General features: G+C 51.5%; 1 protein-coding gene across 8 annotated transcripts in view; it reads left to right on the top strand.

Annotated features, from left to right (window-relative positions):
* ZFHX3 (zinc finger homeobox 3) overlaps positions 1-19,451 on the top strand; it is a 243,004-nt gene that overhangs the window by 178,068 nt on the left and 45,485 nt on the right. The window lies entirely within an intron of this gene.

The raw sequence follows: 19,451 nt of genomic DNA, 5'->3' as shown, positions 1-19,451 counted from the left end.
TGCTAGCATTCCGGGGGTCCCCAGCAAGCTGTTCGGAGACCTTCGAACTCCACAAGCTCTGCCTTAGAGGCACCTGGAGACTCCTGGTGTTGGAAGACCCCAGGGCTGCTCTTATAGCAAGAATCACTGTGGTGTTGAGTGGTTGGCCACAGGCCCCTCGTCTGGGTATCTCCCCGTCACCTGTGTCGGGTGACCATGGCGCAGATTGTGCAGCTTTCTGCTCCATGGAGAAGGACTTTGCAGGTTAAGGAGGCACTGGTCTCCTCTCTGAAGCCCCTTGGCTCCTGGCTGGATCATCTCCCTGTGGCCCCTGCCTCGGTCTGTTCAGGACTTGCCTCTGCCCTGTGAATATGGAAGGTACGGATGGTCCGTAGGGAAAGAAGTCACTTTCTATTTATAAATCAGAGGAAGTATTTCTACTGTTTATCCTAGAAACCTTGAGCTGTGCTCCCAAATGCTAAGGATGATGTCCCTGAGCTGTGGCCTCGGCCACCCTCCCGCGCTCTCTGTCACCGCTCTACCCAAAGCAGCTTGCTTTCCCACCCTGTCTGCTTTTTTACCAATTCTTGCTGCTTCTACCCTCTCGCCTTGAATTAAATGTTTGTGCTTGCAAAGTTTATTAATAGCATTGGCACTGCCAAGTAGAGTAGTGATTTTCTTCCCTTTTTACATGTAATTTATTTTTGGCTTTTAGAAACAAATCTAGAATAATATTTCAAGCTTCTCCCTTTGGGGGCAAACTGCAGGTGATCTTGGGGGGGGGGGGGGTCAGGCGTTCTCCACTTACCTTCCCAAAGCCATGGTCTGTCGGCTCATGCCCTTTGCTGTAGTGCTAATGCCCTGGTGTTCGCTGGTCCTCAGTAAAGTCCAGCTGTAAATCCCTGGGCCTGGAATCCACCCACACCCAGACCCTGAGCCTTTTCTAAAACAACTTAACTAAAGATGTGTTGCTGCCTAGAGAAGTTTTTCCCCAGCTGTGACTTTATAGGGATATGAGTGCTATCGAAGAGATTCATTGTGTGCATTTCAACGAACATTAGAGTGCCCCTGTGTGCACAGATTTACCAGGCATGTTGTGGTCCCTGATGGGAAAAGTCCTTTTTGGTACCAAAGCTTGGGATTCAAGGTGAGCGGGTGAAGTTTTCCTGCCGGATCCGTCAGTCGGAGGCTCTGAGTGAGACGGGTGCCGTCCGGTGCGGTCAGCAGATGTGATTGTGTGTGGAGGAGGTTGGGAGGTCTGGAAGTTTTCCCTGGGTGGGCAGAGGGTTGATGCCTATGGTTTGTGTTTTAAAGCTTATGTGATCGTTGCCCAGAGGCCGGTCTGGGGACTAATCATTTCCGTTAGTGTCTAATCTGGAAACATCTCCAGATTCCTCCAGCCCTCCTGTTTACTTTAATAGTCCCAGGTCCTTCCATTTTCTTCCTAGCTTACGTATCCTGACAGAGTAGCAATTTTGTCACTAGTGGAAGATGGAAAGGTGATTTTTCACATGGAAGGGTAGGTGTGATTTTTTTTTTTTTTTTTGGATAGGGGAGCCCCAAGTGGCCGAGGAACCACCTGGAAGTCAGTTGAGAAGGGGGAACTCTAAGGAAAGGCATGCTTGACATGGCTCTGTCTCCTACCCCTGAACAACCAGGGAAGCGAATGGCAGCCTCTGGCCAGGAATTGATTGCATTAATTGATATGCCAATAAGAGAGCTTGTTATATCCGCCATTGGTTAGGAGGCCAGCTAACAAGTCTGCTGATCAATGGCACCAATAAAGATTTCATCCATTAATGAGCAACATGGTAATTAATGTTATCCATAAACCAATTAGCCTGGCTAGCCAACGCACCCGTTTGCACGGTGAGTGGCATTGCCGAAAGCAGGCAGGCACGCACCCGTCTGGCGTGGAGTTGGGTGTTGAGGCGGTTTCATGGGGTATGACAGAGCCTGAAACTCTGGGGGGTTTATTCCTACTGGAGAATGTGCAGAAAACGTGGAGCCCTCCGAGCCCCCGGCAGCCAGAGAAGGCAAACAGAGTCCTTGCTGGGTCCCAGGCGGGAGCGCAGCTGTGCCCTGCTCGTCCCCCACACCTGCCGGGAGGGGAGCGGGAAGCGGGACACTTTTCTCTTCCAACTCCTGCCGGCCCAGCTTTCCCACGCATGTCTCTCAGGGGCTGTTAGGGGCCGTCATGGAATGACTGAGTCCCCGGGTCACTCCAGTCCCAGCTGGGCACGCTCTCCCCGGGGACACCGCCATCCTTGGCTCACACGCACTGCCCTGTGCACTCCTGGAGGGCGGGCCGAGGCCTCTTCTGGGAACCGTGGACGAGTGGTAAAGTCATTAATATCCCTCCAGCCCCCTGCCCCATGTTTCATTTAGGAAGAAACATTTTGTTAGAAGAAAGAAAGGAAGAAGGAGAAACAGATGATTTGAAGCTGGGCCTTTTTCCTTCCCCCTGCTGTTTTTTTTGAAATGACATCAGTGGGTTGTTTGCCAAGCATAACCTGGCAGCCTGGCGGCTCGGCCTGACTGCCTGAGATTTCTGGGGACCGTGCAGCTCGCCAGCTCCAGCCGTGGCAGCGTGCCAAGGTGACGTTCCGTGACTAAGCAGAAACGAGGGAGAGGGAGAGAGGGAGGAAAAAGGTATGTGTGGTTGGGGAGCTGGGGGAGAGAGTGGTCCCGGGGCTGGGTGTGGCATGGGGAGATGCGGAGGCATGTCCTGGGGTATCCGATCAAGAGGGCGGGTGTCGGGCAAGGCACTGGCAGGCCAGCGAGTGTCCCTGTGGCACCGGGCGGGGGGTGGGGTGGGGTGGTTGGTGTGTGGGGGGGAGTTCAGGGCAGCGGCCCAATCCAGCCCTGGGAGGCTGCTGACCGAAGGGGTCTGACTTAGGAGGGAACCAGATGAGCCAAAGTGAAGGTGACAGCCCGGAGGGCCTGGAACTATTGAGAAGGAGGCTTAGGGAAGCTTTTATCAGCATCAGGCCGATACTCCTCAGCAGAGTTTCCTTCACATTGTTAGGTATTGACCCTCAGAGACCCCTTGTGGATTCCCTAATTGAAAATTAATACTAGATCAATGCCATGGGCAATTTGCATATTGATCATAAACAACTTTGAAGGCACCGAGTGTGCGGCAGATCAATAGGGCTCCTGAATAGGCTGCAGAGGGAGCACCTCCCAGTACAATGCACTCCAAGAAAGGTTAATGATTTGGGAAGTTCCTAACTGCTCATCGCGGGGAACGGCCCCCACACCACACAGCATCCGCAAGAGCAATTAGTACAGGCCGAGCCGCCTCCCCCTCGACTCCCCCTGCCCTCCCCAACCCGGCTGCCCCCCCACTAGTGGAGGGGAGGGTAACTGCTGGTGTTGAGGGAAGGGGCCGGGCAGGAGTGTTTTCACAGTTGCCTTTTTTGGTGATGGATGAAGTCTTGGGGCCGTTTGTTCTGGGAAGCGGACTGTAAAAGGCAGCAGCAACCAAGTTAAAGCTGCAGTAATTGTTCTGGCCCCTTCCCCAAAACACAGTTCTCCTGACGACTGAAATGGAATGAACTGGAGAAGGGGCTATGGCTCCTCAGGCTTCTGGTCACTGCAGAAACCCAAATTAATGTGTGCCTTAAGCTGCGATGGGTCTGGCCCACGAGGCATCGTGTTCCACGCGGCACCCAGTTTTGTGGATTTGTCTCTTCATGCAACACCTCCACTCCCCCACTTGGTGTCTTCTTGTTCCTCTCTGGCTTTTGGCCTCAGCTTCCTGGGCAGTCCTGGCTGCCCCCGTGGATCCCCAGCAAGCCCAGAAGGATCTCCTCTGGCTGGTTCCCCCCCATCCTTTCCCGTCCCGACTTCTTGTGTTTTCTGGGGGCCTCTCCCTCTCTCCCTTCCGGCTAAGATCCAGCCCCTCTGGTCTCCGGGCCAGAGAAACCGCGCACAGACCAGCTGCCCCATAGGTGCTCCGGGTTCAACATGTTTAACAGCAGCACCCAGAACACTTGAGAGCTTTCCAACTTTTCTGTCTTGGAGGTCCCAGAGTGCTTAGAGATGGCTGGTTTGAGGATCACGGCCACGCACAGCCGGAGGAGATAGGTGATGCCTGTCGACCTTCACCTAGCTGCCTATCCAGCCCCAAGACAGCAGAGGAAGGTGTGCTGCTGCTGCTGCTGCTGCTGCTGCCGCTGCCCGGTGCGTGCGTGCATGCATGCGTGTGTGTGTGTGTGTGTGTGTGTGTGTGTGTGTGTGTCTCACTAGGGGGAGACACCTCTTACGTTGTGGTGAGTGGAGCAGACATTCTTCCCACAGCGGCCCATTTAAGAAAAGTAGAGCCCTCTTCCCGCCACGTTCCACATTGATCTTGTGCCAGGAAGGGCCGACCTTGAAAAGCTCTGCCGGGGTCACGAAGCTCTGTAGGATTATTAAGTTTGCAGAGTGCGTTGAAATTCATGTATGTGAAAGGGCAGTCCGGTTTCAGAGAAGGGACGTGCGGAGTGGTCGGCCTTCCTAGCTTGGAGCTACAGCTCTCAGGAGCCTCAAGCCTGTCGGCCCAGTCCCAGTGCTGACTTGTCAGCTTCTCAGGAAGGTGCTTTGGTGAGTGGGTGTCCACACGGCCTACCTGCTGCGGTGTGGCCCATGGCAGAGGATAGTCCGGCTCCCACATCCCCTCTTAGCATTTGTTCCACTCAGAGTCAGCTCCCGCCCACCCCACCCCCCACCCCCCAGGAAAGGGAAAGGCTCACGGAGATCGTGTATATTACGCATACATGTATTTGGGGAAATACCCTTAGTCTGTGTACTAAAGCCCTACCGGTGTGGCCATGTGAGGCTGGGCAGAATCTCGCCCATGCAGCTTTCTGCTAAGGGGAGGAATCCATCCCCGGTTCTACTTGCCAAGCAGGGTGGGGAGTTTGGGGCCGCATCTGCGTAGAGGAGGAGCCCCTTGTTCTCGTTTTCGTCGAAGTCCCTTGCGTGTTGGTGGTGCCTCTGGCCTGACCACGGCCAACAAGGCCCACAAGAAGTCACCTCCACGACCTATCTGATTCCTCTCCTGGTCCTCCTCTCCCTGTCTGCCCACACTTTGGGCCTTCTCACCTGCGGTTCCTCTCTGCGTGGATGGCCCTTGAGGCTGGCACCCTTGGGTCCTTCAGGTCTGTGTTCCAATGTCGCCCTTTCTGAGCTACCAGTAGGAAGTGACCCCCGGGATTGCTTTTGTCCCCTGTTCCTACTTTTTCATCGTCCCCCATCAGTGTCTGACTTGAAGTTTGCTGGGCAGCTTCTTGTCTGTCTTACTCCCCCACTCTCTTTTCTGCCCCTTGCCCTTCGAGCGCAGGGAGTCTTCCTGTCTTGTTCCCAGCTGTGTTGTCCGTGCCTAGAAGAGGTGCTCCATGAATATGTGGTAGGTGGGTGGGTGGATGGATGGATGGACGGACACAGCATGAGCACGAGCAGAAGTTTCAATTCTCTTGGGAAGGCCCCGCAGCAGCTCTCAAGGTCATCACGAAGAGTGTGGGCCTTCGCTTCAGTCCGTTACCTCTGAACTCTATGACCTTTGCCGCTAATCTAACCTCCGCGCGCCTCAGTTTCTCCCCCTGTGAAATGGGAGTGATGATAGTATCTATTTCAGCTGTGTGGCAGTTGTAGTCCCCCGTTACTATTGTCATTAGATGCTAATGACTTGAGCAAAGAGAGTCTTTCTGGGCCCATGGTCCTGGCTTTTTAGGAGGAAAGGGGAGTGTGAAACCTTTTGTACTCATCCGTCTCCCTTGGCTAGTCCCTTCCCCTTCTCTTTGCAATCAGGGCATTTGTGATGGGGTCAAGACAATGGTAGCCGGGCCGGAGCCTCCTGGGGCAGGATGGGGGTGACCTGACAAGGAGTGTGGGAGCACATGGGCTTGGGGGGACTGGAGAGCTGATGTCAGCCTGATTCAGGGCCCCGCGGGCAGGTGTGGGGCCATCCCCGTGCATGTGATTACTTCATTATGGAGCCTTTCATTGACTTGGCTGCGCTGTGCTGATGAACTGAGACTGGGGACAAGAGCACATAATTGAGGGAAATAAATTCCCATCACAGGCCTGGCTGCAGCCAGGAGCAAGCGTCCACCTCCTCTGGGTGTGCGGTGGCGGTGGGGGTGTGTGTGCAGGTGTTCACGTCTTCCCTGGCTGCAGCTCCCCTTCTCTCCCTCCCTTCCAGAAGCGCACGGGCATTGGCTACAGGCCCAGTGAGCACCCTCTTTGCAGACCTGCCTCTGTTTCCCCTGCTTGGAGCTGCTTTTCCAATCCAAGCCTCGTGCGCTTGGATCTGACCCTCTGTTCTCGCTCCCCGTGGGACGGGCACCTGCGGGGCCTCCCTCTGTCCCTACACACACCTGTTCTTCCTCTCACGAAGTCTATGTCCCTTTGTCCATTTGTTTGTTCGCCCTGTGCTCCTCCTTAGATCTCCATGAGGACAGAGGAGGGGGAGGCGCTGGTGCCGCCCTTCTTAATTGAAATCCTGTTTCATTCATCTGGGAAAGGAGGTGGGGGGGGGATGGGGCGCTTTCCCCCAAGCAGCCCCCCTTGCAGTTGGGCCCACAGACACGAAGCCCGTCTCGAAGATAGCAGCGCCGTGAGTACGTCGCAACGTCGTAAGAAGCAAATTCAGCAACCAAAGTCATTTACATTCAGCTAAACCGAAAACCACACAACCAGCCACATGGTTTAACCACCACACACACAGAAATGTCTTGCACGATGCATTTGCTCCAGACCAGGAAACGAAAGGCTCAGGTCACCCTCGCGTCTGAAGTTGGTCATTACTAATCAGTTGTTTATAGCAAAGAGATTTTTTTTGTTTCCCTCTCCCCCAGTGTTTTCTAAGCCTTAAAAACATTTCCTGGAATTCTGAGTGAAGTCAGTGTGTGCCGTGGGCTGGTGATACACGGAATGGCTGGGCTGGGGAGGCACGTTGCCTCAGTTACCAAGACGCATGGGTGGCGCAAAGGCAGAGTCGAAAAGAAATGGAGAGCCCTCACTTGACACCCTCTGACCTCGGCCGGTGCAGCTGAATGCTAGACAGCCAGGACTGAAATTGCAGTCACTTTAGATTATTTGGAGCGAGGAGAGGCAGGGAAAAAAGGGTCTGTTGACTACAGGAAGCTGAATTCTTCCTCTGCTGAAAAGCTTATTAGTGGAAGGGGAAAAAGCAATTACTTGGCTTCGGCTAGTTCTCCGCAGCAGGGATTGGGGGCCGCACCAGCCCCTCGGACCTCACCCTGGGTCCAGAAGGTCTCTGACAGGCTCTGCCGTGAGCTGTTTGGAAGCAGTAGTTTCGGGACAGCCCCCTTCCAGAAAGAGCATGAAGCGGGGGAGAGAGGGACAAAGCAGGACCGAGGGAGACAGGGAGAGAGAGAAAGTATGAAAGAGCGAGGTGGTGGGGGAGGGGGCGAGAACTATGGCTTGTTCCGTCTTTTTTTCTTTTCAATTTTTTGGGAAGATTTTATTTATTTATTTGACAGAGATCACAAGTAGGCAGAGAGGCAGGCAGAGAGAGAGAGAGAGAGGGGGAAGCAGGCTCCGTGCTGAGCAGAGAGCTCAATGCGGGACTCGATCCCAGGACCCTGAGATCATGACCTGAGCCGAAGGCAGAGGCTCAACCCACTGAGCCACCCAGGTGCCCCTGGTTTGTTCTATCTTTAAACATGATGGTTTTATTCTGGGTACCACGTTGCCACAGGGTGGGAAGTTAACAGGCTACTCTTTGCCTAAACACAAGGATATCTGGTTCTTAGGGGATGGCTTTTGGTCTCGGCGAACCCATTTTTATCCTTAATATTACGCCTTTTGTCTCAGAATGTAACGAACAGCTAGCTGCCGCTTGGAACGCCTATGGTACCGCTCTCGGGATCCACCTGCCTCAGCCTTCCAGCTCGTCCACGGGCCTTTGCTTCTTCCTTTGCTCCTCTGACCACCTGTTCCCTTCGTCCTCCTTTGGATTTCCTGACCCCGTGGGCTTTGAGCCCCACCCCCTCCATGCCCCGGTCTCCCAGTCTGGAAAACGGAGGCGCATTCCGTCAGCTCCCCCACAGCTAGTAGCTCTTCCTCCTAAATCTGTTTACTCGTGCCTTTCTCTTAAAAGCCCAGTTTTCTCTTCATCCAGCTTGTCACCAGCATCTTCCAGGAATTGGGTCAATTCATAGACTTTTCACACGGAAATTGACCCCCTCCCCCGCCATTGTTTATATTGAATTTAAAGATACAGTGTTTTTCTTGGAAAGTTGCTTGTGGGTTACTGTCTAAGTCCTCCTAGTCCACCTCCTCTTCCTCCTTTTGATATTTAAAATCGTTGCTTGGGAAGTGAGAAATCATTCACTTTTTTCTTCCCAGTCATTGGACGATCTCATCTTCAAGACGGCATTACATTTTGTCTGCTTTTCACTCACACCGTTGGCTTGCTTTATTCCCTTCCTTGCCATAAATATTCGCCTCACAGAGTGAAGCAAAACCGCCGACTGGTTGCAGGCTTCATTTCCATTTTCTCTTTCTACGCCAGGATCTGTATTCCCGTCAGAAGAGCTGTCCACTTTCGGAAGTTGAGGGAGCAACCTAACTTAAGGCATTCCCTGCCGGGAGCTCCTGGTCCTTTCTCCTGGTGCCGCGTGCGCACGGGAGAGCGTGAACGCCCACTGTTACTTCTGGAAAGTAGCACCGTGTGCTGTCAATTGCCGCAGATTCCCTTACTCCTGACTGACCAACTCTTCGTTGCCAAATTTGCACTTTCTGCCCAGATCTTCGGTGACCTTCTCATGTCTTGACAACATTTTCTTTCCCTTTGGTTTTGGGTGTTAGTTGTTGTATGTACCTTCCATGGAAGAGTGTGGGTAAGAGTCTGGAATTTAAGTTCTTTTTTGAGCTGTTCGCCTTGAGGGTTATGATTGTGTTTTTGTGCCTTAAGATGCATTACAGTGTCACTTTGGGGACCTGGGATGGACTGCATTTCCTTTCCAGGGATTCCAGCCTGTGCTTAGGTGGAAGAAAGCTCTCATGGGAGGAAAGGCACAGCAGGTGGCACCCAGACCTGAGGCTGAGCGTCAAATACAGTTAGTAGCTGTGGGAGATGTGGAGACGGGTCACTTTAGCGAAAATCATCGTGAAAGGGCAGATGTGCTGGTGGTGGTGGTCTTTTGTCAAACCCCAGAAAAAGAACATTTCATGGAACAGGATCCAAATTTTTAAAATCTAGAGGCTTTGTATTTGACCACTGGCATAACTTTGGAAGTTTCTCAAAGGGAGGAAGAAGATCTAAGAATTTTCTTTTTTCCCTTTGGGCACCGAAGAGCTGCACAAGGTGCATGTTAAAAATGACAGCAACTTCGCAGCCCCATCTGCTTTTCCTCATGTGGATGCAGGAAAGCCCTGGAACATAAACCTTCGGATTTTCTCGGTCCCTCGGCTTCCTGCTTCACTTTCTTTGCAATTTCCTAGGAAATGTCAGCTGAAACACGCCACTGCTGCTGCCGCCTGGGTTTCCAGGCTGAAGTGTGCTGGGGGACTTGATGGTTTTGGAGAATGGCCCAGGTTTTTACTTTCCCCGTGTAGACGCATCCTTAAATATCTCTGGTGTGACCGTAAATGCTTCTGGCGGAGGCGGGCTCTTCTCCGCTTGCACCAGGCAGTGAACGCGTGGTAGGCCCGCACCCCTGGAGGTGTCAGACCCCTTCCTGGGCTGTCTCCAGGGTTCACGTGTGTCTCTAGCGTGGGTGTCTGCAGTTCCCGGTGCCATCACATCTGCAGGGGTCCTTGGTTGTCTGGCCTGCGCGGGTCTGGCCAGAGAACAGGTTTAGCTGGTGCTTTTCTGGGTCCACTCTTGGCCCACATTTGGCGAGTAAGTGGCTGATGAGTGTGCAGAATGAGCCTCGCTGACAGGCAGGCCGTCAGTGCTGCTGCCCACTGGTGGGAGTAGTCCCGGATTTCTCCATGCACCCTGTGCTTCCTGGGGACAAGCTGATTTCTTATTAGGCTCCAGACCCTTCGGACACTGTGGGCATAAGACAGGCCACAAACAGGCTGGGAATTCCAGCCCCTCATTTGTGCCAGCCTGTGACTTAGACTTCTAGAGTCTTTGGCTTTATTTTTCTGGGTTGGGTACTGTTTGTTTTGATAGTCAGCAACCAAAGGCTCACCTGTTTCTCTTTCAGCTTGCTTTTTTGCATACCCTCGGCCCACACAGTCCATCATTCCCTTGGGTGTCGTCACCTCGTGTCTCCCCGGTGTTATAAAGGCCTTGGGTTGTTCAGCCTCCCCTCCACCTTCTGTCCCCATGCTGTCATTCCCATATAGATTGCATCCATCATCGTTGGATGGTCCCGTTACAAGAGCCATCCCGCAAGGTCTCACTTAGACCCATTAGGTTCTAATCACCACCATCTAATATCACTTCTGGTACATCCTGCTCATTTCCCAAACACCTTCATTTGTATATAGATGCTTAAGTACACTTACAGGCTTTCCTCGACTCTTTTCACCCATGTGTTTCCAACATTCTCAAATTAAAAATAAATGGGATTTTTTTTTTTTTTTTTTTTTTTTTTTGCATTAAGCATAAGCTCTTTCCCTGACATGCCAAGTCTGTTTCAGCCCAGAAGGACGATACCTTTTTAATGGAAGCTGTAATTTTTTTTTTTTATTTATTTATACTCTTTCTATCACTCATGTGTGTTTATCTGTGCTGTCTTCTCCCCTCCAACCAGGGGAGCCTGGCAGTGTTTATTTCAAGCAGAGTGTTACTGAAAGACATATGATTGTAGGGACTGCCTAGGCCTCACACCTGGAACATTAAAAAGCTTTCAGGCAGATCTGTTTGGGTGAAAGATGTCCTTTTCTGTGGAGGAGGGAGACTAGCAGGGAAGTGGGACCCCACCAAGGGGCTGCCCTTCCTCATCCCGTGTGGGTGTGAGCCCCCCATTCTGACCATACTCCCGGACACCTTAGTCTGTGCTTTCAAAGCCATGGAATGGTCTGTCGTACTGAGCAAGCATATGAAGCCCCTTCTTCCTCCATCAAGGCCGCCTGTCTTCTAACCTTGGCTTTTCTCACCTTTGTCCATCAGCCACTCCGTTGTGAAGGCCCTGTGACTGACTTCTTCCCCTCGTCCGTGCGTTCTCAGCAGCATACTGAGTTAGAATCGTTATTTTCCTCCACTACTTTGTTTTTACCAGAGAGGGAAATAAAACACCCTTCTTGGTTTCAGGGGCCTTCTATTCTGCATGCCTCTTCTTTCCAGAACATTCCAGTTTGGTGTGAGGTTAAACTGTGCAAAATACTGTTTGAAAGAAAGGAGCAAAAGAGAAAGAAACTTGTCAAAATGCATTTGTTAGATCACGTTTTAAATGAAGTACAATTGAAGGTAGTTTTTGTCCAAAGAAAGGAAAAACCCCTGCAAATCCGCCGAGCTCCCAGAGAGCGCGCCTCCTTTGTCGTCGCCCTGACATTGAAGTGTAATTTTTCATGGTTATTTGGACTGGAAAATGGGGGGGGGGGGAACGGGGAGAGATGGGTCTGCGATTATTTCCCATAAATGACAACACAATCACATCACGCTCCGCTACAAACATGCTCGGGGAATTTGCCTTTTTCCATTTTATGTGTGAAAGCCGAGCGCAGTCCTGGCCCTGTGCACATCCAAGGGAGCTAATCCGTGCTGAATTCAGGTTCCGTCCACGTTCTGGGACAGAGCTGGGTTTCTGGTTCGGGGTGGATTCCGACAGCCGTCTCAGGGCTGGGTGTGTGTCTTACACACCGGAACTCACATCTTTCAGTTTTTTGTTGTTTTTTTTTTTTTAAAAAAAGAGTGAACGAGCACCAACTCTCCCTGCGAACAGCCACCAGGCGAGTCCGCGGACATATTTAGTTCCCTGTGCTTTGTCACTGCACACTGGCTTTCATCCTTTCTGCGTTTCTGCAGGGGGCAGCCCAGGTGCTTTTGCTGAGAACGCAGATAAATGGAACTTGTTGCGATCCTGGCTCTCTAGGCGGTTCCTCCCTTTCTCTCCTCCCCTGACCCCCACCCACCCCCTTAATTTTAGCGGGGTTTTGACAGACTGTTCAGATGGACCAAGTGGCCTTGCCCCGGAGAGAGAAGACGGCAGGACCCATCCTCCCTGCCCAGCGGCAGCAGTTTGCACTGGGAGCTGTGGCGTGCTGTGCTGTTCACTTGGGAGGGCAGCCCCAGGAGGGGACGTTTTTTCGGGGGGCCTCCATAGGCCGTGGCCACTTTGGATCAACCCGTAAGATGCTCCCTCTAGTCAATGCTCAAGGCAGAGGTGAAGCTAAGCACAAAGCAAAAGGGACACTCCCCCCCCCAGCCCCCCTCCCTGTCCCTGCACACTGCCCCACACCCCCCCATCTCCCACCCCACCCCCGCCCCAGGCTCCTGTTGTGGTTGGAGCAGACCTTGCCTCACCCAGGAGGGGCTGCGAACGCAGGCTGCAGCACGCCCGGCCTTCCCAGGCTCCCTCCTGCCACATGAGCCCCATTTTTCTTGTTTCTATAAACAGTGGCACGATCTTCAAATATACAAAAGCATAAATGGTCTCTATTCTCCAATTATTCATTTTAATAATACCCGGAGTTGCCTTTGGCGTGTTGATTCTCGAAGTCTGGTGCCAAAAGGCAGGGTCACCGGGGTGGGGGCCAGGAAACAAGGTCAGGTGGAGGCAGCGAGGAGGCCAAGGTCCTTCAGCTCTGGGTTTTCCTACAGAGCTTTTCCGGCAGGCCCTCTCCGGGGACTGGCAGGCCTCCACCACCTTTCAGGCTCTCCGCTCACCTTTTCAGGCTGGCATTCAGGAATACCAGGCACTGTGGCCCCAGGTGCATTGGGTAAATGAACATCTCATGGTCAGAAGACTGCTTGTGGTAAAATGACCCCTTAAAGGATCCATGTGCGGGAGAGCTCATCCTGGAAGACGAGTGTGTGTCTCCAGCCAAGCGCGCCCCCCACTTCCTCTCCTGCCCCTGTCCCCTTTTCTCTCAGAGGACGGAAATCCACATGTAGAAACATCACCTTCGACAAGGCAGTTTTGTTTAAAACAACTAGTTAGCACCTTGGCCACATTATTTTTTGAAAAGTGACCAGGGTGGGAAAATTACCCGCCGCAGCCCTGGGCCAGACCCCCTGGGCTGTTCTCCACAGCGGATAGAGAAGGGGCCTCGGCTGGCTGGCCTGGCCTGGCAGAGCTTAGGTTGGTAAGAAAATGAACAGGGCCTACGACCAGGGCCCATCTGGAGGCGAGACCCCCCTCTGCCTCCCCCTTGCTCTGTCCCTTAGATCCCAAGCAAGAGAGGGACTTCGGAGAGAGAGGCCTAGGCAAGTAGGGTTGCGGGGGGGGGGGGGGGGGAGGGGAAGGCAGCCTGCCTGTCGTCTCTGTGTGTCCTCATGTCTGTTGGGAAAGAGATGGTGTCTTATCCCGAGAACGTGGGAGAATATTACACTTCCAATGAATTAAATGAGTGCTCCAGGCCTGAAGCCTTGGAGCCCCTGCCTGCTTCATGCTGCCCTTCCCCTAGGCACCCCCCCCCCCCGCCCCCAGCCCTTATCCTTTGCTTCTTAAGGTTTCCTGCGTGGACTGGGGTAGCTGGATTTCAGAATGTTCCCCTGGCCAGTGTTAGTTGGGATTCCCGGGCCCTTCACCTTGTGATTGGGCATTTCCCACAATTAATCTCTACCCTGTTAAGATGTAGAAAGTAGAATGGACCAGTTTTGCCTGCAAGTGAAAGTAATAATTCAGGTGATTACGCACAAGGAACTTTGTGGGGAGAGTTTAAGTTTCCTGTTACATGTGTCAGCATGAAAACATATAGTCACCTTCACCAAGATGCAAAGGATAAGGTGTGTTAAGAGAACGCTACACATTTGTGGTAAGTCAACCCACCTTCATTTAAGGGACAATTTCTGGGACTGCAGTATCGTCAACCAGAAAACCTAATTGCTCGAAACTATGTCTTACACACAGTCTCCAGCCACATGGCCAGGACTGGCAAGAGACCCCATTAGAATAAAACCCTGGAGGGAATGTTTGAGAAAATGTGTTTGGGGATGTCGCAGAGTGGATTATCACATCCTGGATCTGGGGGTTACTGCGCAGTTGGGAAGAAGCCCAGGGCACCTGGAGAGTCTCCCACTGGTCGGCCCCATGGTCACCATTCAGTGAGATCATGCTTACCAAAATGTCTTGGAGGGAGAACACAGTCGGTCACATAGTTGGTCACAAGCATCCTACCATCTTCCTTTCCCTCCCTGGCTTGGAGAGGGAAGACGAGACTAGGGTTGAAGAGCTGGGAGCAGTAGGGTTGCCTGTCTGTCAGCATTGCCGCTCATATCCCGCTACAAGTTTCTGTTGTAGCAGAATTTTAACACTCATTTTTTTATAGGGTAGCATTTGATTTGACCTGTATTTGTAAAATAAAGCATGCGTACTCCGTAGAAGTACAGCTCTGAGAGGTTTCTTGTGGGTAACTCAAGGCCCACAGGATCGGGCACACGTTCTGCCCTTGTTTTCCAGTTGTGCCAACCACCATTTCAAAAGGACGGCACACTGGCCACCGCGTCCTCTGCTGAATCTATAGCCACAGAGCGCAGCCCTGCCCACGACTTACAGGAACATCCTAGAGTCCCACCTGCTACTCACCCTGAGACCCCGGTGTCAGTGGCCGCCACCCTCCGTGGTACTCCTGATGGTCCTACTGTTGGAGGCCTTTTTCGCTCGCTTCTGTGGTTGTCCTTGGTTAATTAGGTTGAAAATGGAGAACGGAAAAGCTTTAACCCTATCTTCAAAGTAGGCCGATTGGTTATTTTGTTTTTCAAAGAAGAGGTCCTATATACAATTAAAACTTGTTTCTGGTAAACCTCATTCCAGGAAAGATGAGCTTTTAACAAAAGGCTTTTGACAGCTGCAGGCTATTTCATTTTTTTTAATGCCGAATGAAAAATCAATACATTTTTCTGGGTTATACATATTCAGAACAGGCCTGATATTTCCATTATAATGGAAAGTGGGTGTCTGTGCACATCTCGCCTGTCAGAGCTGCACCACCGCATTTTCCAAGCCACTGCTAAATATTTCAAACCTGATTTGATTGTGGTTCACGACAGCTAATGTTTCTCAGCTCTTGAGCCTGCCGACAGGCGAATATACTTTATTTCGCCCCCTCCCTCAAACATGGCTCACCCCAAAGGAAAAGGAAAGAATAATTTCATTCTTCAGGGATCCCGGATCGTTGTCGTATTTAAGTAACATGATCACCTGCGAGCCTGGGGTACAGACACCCTGATTCTTAGGAGAATTTCCAAATTTCTGTCACATCGAGGCACTCCTGGGGCTTTGTCGGGTTTGGGGGAAGGTTTGAATTGATCCGCGTCATCCTGTTAGAGGAGTTAGGAACAGAGGGACTCATCGTAGTCATTGACTGACTCCCCTTCCGACAAGTCTGAAAGTGGTTTGTGAAGGACCCCCCGATGGGCGTGGCCCCAGGCCCCAGGTACTCGGGGAGCAGGACTGGATCCCCCCAATCCGCAGGTCTTCTTGGGGAACACACTGGTGGGGGGTGGCGAGCGCCGACCATGACCTCTGTTCTCACTGCTGCCCGGGCCTCCGCTCATACACCAATTTCCAAGTTGGTCATGAAATTGTTGCAAATCACCACAGGGCTGCCAGTCGGCGCACACACACCTCCTTCGGGAGCAGATCTCACCGCACGCTGGGGATTTAGGCAGTCCCCCTCGCCAGCATGCTAAGCATAAGGTAGGTTCAGAGAACAGTTTGCATTTGTGGTGAACAAAGCCACCCTGACTGAAGGGAAATTTTCCGTAGCTGTGGTATCATCACCTCAAAAACCTAAGGTGCCCCAGGAACGCTGCCCTTTTAGAATATATTTGTCTGCCACAATTCTTCCACCCGAGGGCTGTGCGCTCAGCCAGGAGACAGGCGTGAGGAGGCTGGGTTTGGCCCGAGTGCCAGTAAGTGCTGTCTGGGAGAAGCAGTTGTAAAAAGGAGACAGGGATGGAAAGAGATTTTTTAAATACCTGCAGCCACTGTTTTATGTGGGGATCGAAGGCAGAAGGGATATCAGCAAGACCTCACAGTGATTCAAGATTTGCTGCTGGTTCTCTAGCCCTTCAACAGGAAAATACATTCAAATAGAAGGGGTGCCCTCATTTGAGGGCCACTGTGGGGTGTACCCATCAAAGTCGCCTTTTGCTGTAGGGGTGGGTCGTGGTCTCTGGAGTCTTCTAAAAAGCTGACCTTCTTACCTGCTTGTGCCAGGCCTGCTGCCCCCTGCCAGGCACAGGCAGGGCACAGGGAGCCGAGATGACTGCCCCATCCCGGTCCTGGCTTTGCCCTTGAGAAAACAATCCTGGTGTGTTTTGCTTGGTTCTGAGATAGTATTCAACTCTTGGGGAAAAGATGGTTTTGGTTTGTCTAATCCAGCCTTGAAAGTGGCGCAGTCGCTGCTGTGTGTCTTAGGGAAGTGACTTAGTCAACTGAGGGAAAGACAGGATTTTCCACATAAAACCGGATCGTCGGTCCCTCAAGTCTTTACTTGTTCCCACTGTCAGAGGCCGATATTATTTAGGGGGGAAAATATTGACTTCCATAATGACCCCCAGCCAGTTGCCACTGACTTCACGGGTAGAAAATGCAATCTGTGATCTGGGAGAAATTGCCCAACCCTTGCTCCATCAGCTTCTCGGTGTCAAATATACATTCCTAAAGGGAAGAAGGCCTAGATAACCAGCCCCAGGAGGCCGGAGTGGGGATGCCTTTGCTCCCCGGGTCCCCACGTGGTTCTAGTACGGGCAGGCCAGGCCCTTCCTTGGGTGCCCGAAGCCTGGGCCTTAGTGAGTGGGCATTTCTTTAGGTTTGGGGGACCAACAAAACATACCCTGCCCACAAAGCATTGCGGATCTGAGCCGCCCAGACAAATTCATAGTTTGTATCTCTGTTTTTTCATCATTTCTCTACCTTTATGGTATTCGGAGCTCAGTTTTCTGGTTACTGTCAGCCTGGGCTTTCATCCATTTTAAAGAGCTATTTTCCCTCTTGCTGTTGATGATGATGGTATAAAGGCAGATGGTGTAACTGCTTATGAATGTCCTATTTTATTTCCCCAGGACCAGACAGTTCACTTGAAGACGTATATTATTTCCACATGCTCAGGTTGGGCGGCCCAGACAGTGTCTGCTTCCTGCAGCTAGCTGCCCTTCCAGGCCTCGCCATGCAGAGGGCGACACCTGTAGGTCAAAGGTGGAACTGCAGGGAAGTGCCTGCTCAGCTGATCGGACCCGGCTTTTAGTTGGGAGTGAGGACTCTGACCCCCTTGTAAGGAAAGCTGTCCAGGAGTTTCTCGATCGTTTCTCCTCCCACCAACCATATAACAGCCTTTCAGTGAATGAGTGACAAATGATAACATTAAACCTAGGAACTGAACAAGAAGAGGATTTGATATTTAAGTCCTAAAAATAAGAAAGGGGTGAAACAAAAAAGTCCCTGAATTCACCTCTGTCCTCTGCCCTCTCCTTGGAACTGAGCTGCCTTCACTTTTCTGCCTGTAGTAGGGCAGGGAGGGAAGAAAGCAGAGAACCCACGAGGCTAGTCGGGTGAGGGCTCCGGGACTATTCACAAAGCACCGTGCGGTTTCCTTGCTCGTCGCTCGTCGTATCCACAATGTGCTTATTCTTCACTCTCTGTATCTTCTGAATAAGGTTTGTTTGGAAAGGCTCAGAGGACTGGGGTCTGTGCCAGAGCGACCGTGAGCTCTTCACTCTGTTCACTCTGTGCTCCGATGGCTGCGGCCCACATGCTGTGGAGGAGAGCGGTGCTGGCCTTGGAGGAGGCCTCCTCATGGGTCAGTCCCTTCCCTCCTCTGCAGAGCAGCCCCTCAGACGCCGTTCAGCACATCAGGGTCTTGTCTGTTTTGTAGGTGTTGGGCTGTGTCCATCTAAGGTGACTGTGTGTGTGTGTGTGTGTGTGAGTGTGTGTGAGTGAGGTGGACAGGAGGGGCCGTTTCAGCCATCTCTGTATAATCAAATACAATTAATACCTACCTCGCTATGGAGAGTTTGAGCCGCACCACGGACTGGGACAAAGGACTGTGTTTTAAGCGTTCTAGCTCCTTTGGGTAGACCCAGTTTAATACCGATGGATTGAATTCTGGTATCACCGTGCAAAGATGGATTTTGTAGTTACAGCGTTGAACGGTTTTATCAAAAGTGTTAAAAATGTGCATTGAACACCCTGCCCGGACATAACGAAGACCGCATATGTGTCACACCGTGTGACTTGGTTGTTATTCTCGACTAACACTTGTATAGAATGTTTTTATCTCTACTTGACGATGTATAGTGTTAATATGGGACTGTATATCAGACTGACTTCAAACCGTGGTTGCCTGAGTTTTCTCTGAACTGAGGTGGGTATGGGAGACTTGCTGTTAACTTTACTATGCAGTAAGACAAAAGGGAAATACACAGAGTAGATGTGGAGCCCTCTTACTTGGGGATGAAAATAAGTACTCTATGATTTCATGTGGTTCCTGTGACTGCCTCACAAATCCTCTCTTGGTGGGAATGAAGAAAGAATGTTCCCCGACCCCACGTTCGATTTTCTAGTCCTTGGACTCTTCCATTGTTTTTCTGGGAAAAATTTAGGAAAATCAGACTCTAATTAGATACTTTCTTCCTCAAGTGTTTTATAAACCCTCTGTGGTCATTTTACTCTGAACAGCTTTTACTTCCTTTGTGTGATGACATTAGAAGCTATTTTCTGCAGGGTTGGGAAGGATAACACCTTGAAACATTGAAAGGCAGGGTGGTGGCTCCAGAGACCTAGGGTGACATTGGTCAGAGCCCCAAGGCCAGCACCTGGTCCCTGTACATCCGGGCTGGTGGCAGCCCCAGGCGATAGACGTGGGCATCCAGGTTCTCATCCCAGGAAGCTCTGCTCTTCAAAGTCTGTGGATAATGTCGTCATGAAGCCACCTTGGTTAGCTTGTCTTATTCATTTATTTAACCCGTCCTTAATGAGTGTTTTGGGTGATGATCCAGAGGGCCAGAGAGCAGGAGAGAAATGTCTCACCTCCTTTCCCTCAGCATCTGTAGCATATCTTAGCCTCTGCCTTTCTGCTTGGGCAGGTCGTGTTTTACTTCAGGAGTAGGCTCGTGTTGGAAGTGACCATTCTTCTGTCTTCACCCAAAGCGTTATGGGTTGAGCTGGAGAGAATTTCCATGACTAGTTTTAAACCCCAGGAGTCAGTAAAGAGTGGACTGACTTCAAAAGGAAAATATATGGTTCTCTTGCACATTTTTTCCCTTTCTCTACAAATCTAGCTTCTCGCCACTGACACCTGGCATGCCTACAGATGTTGTTTGTACAGATGTTGTTTGTTTTCTAGAACTCTTCACATTAATGAAATCCTATCACTGATATTCTGTGATCCTTGAG

This window comes from Mustela lutreola, chromosome 16 (genome assembly GCF_030435805.1).
Source record: "Mustela lutreola isolate mMusLut2 chromosome 16, mMusLut2.pri, whole genome shotgun sequence".
Lineage (NCBI taxonomy): Eukaryota > Metazoa > Chordata > Mammalia > Carnivora > Mustelidae > Mustela > Mustela lutreola.
Note: the sequence above shows the minus strand (reverse complement) of the source record. Positions and strands in the feature narration are given on the sequence as shown.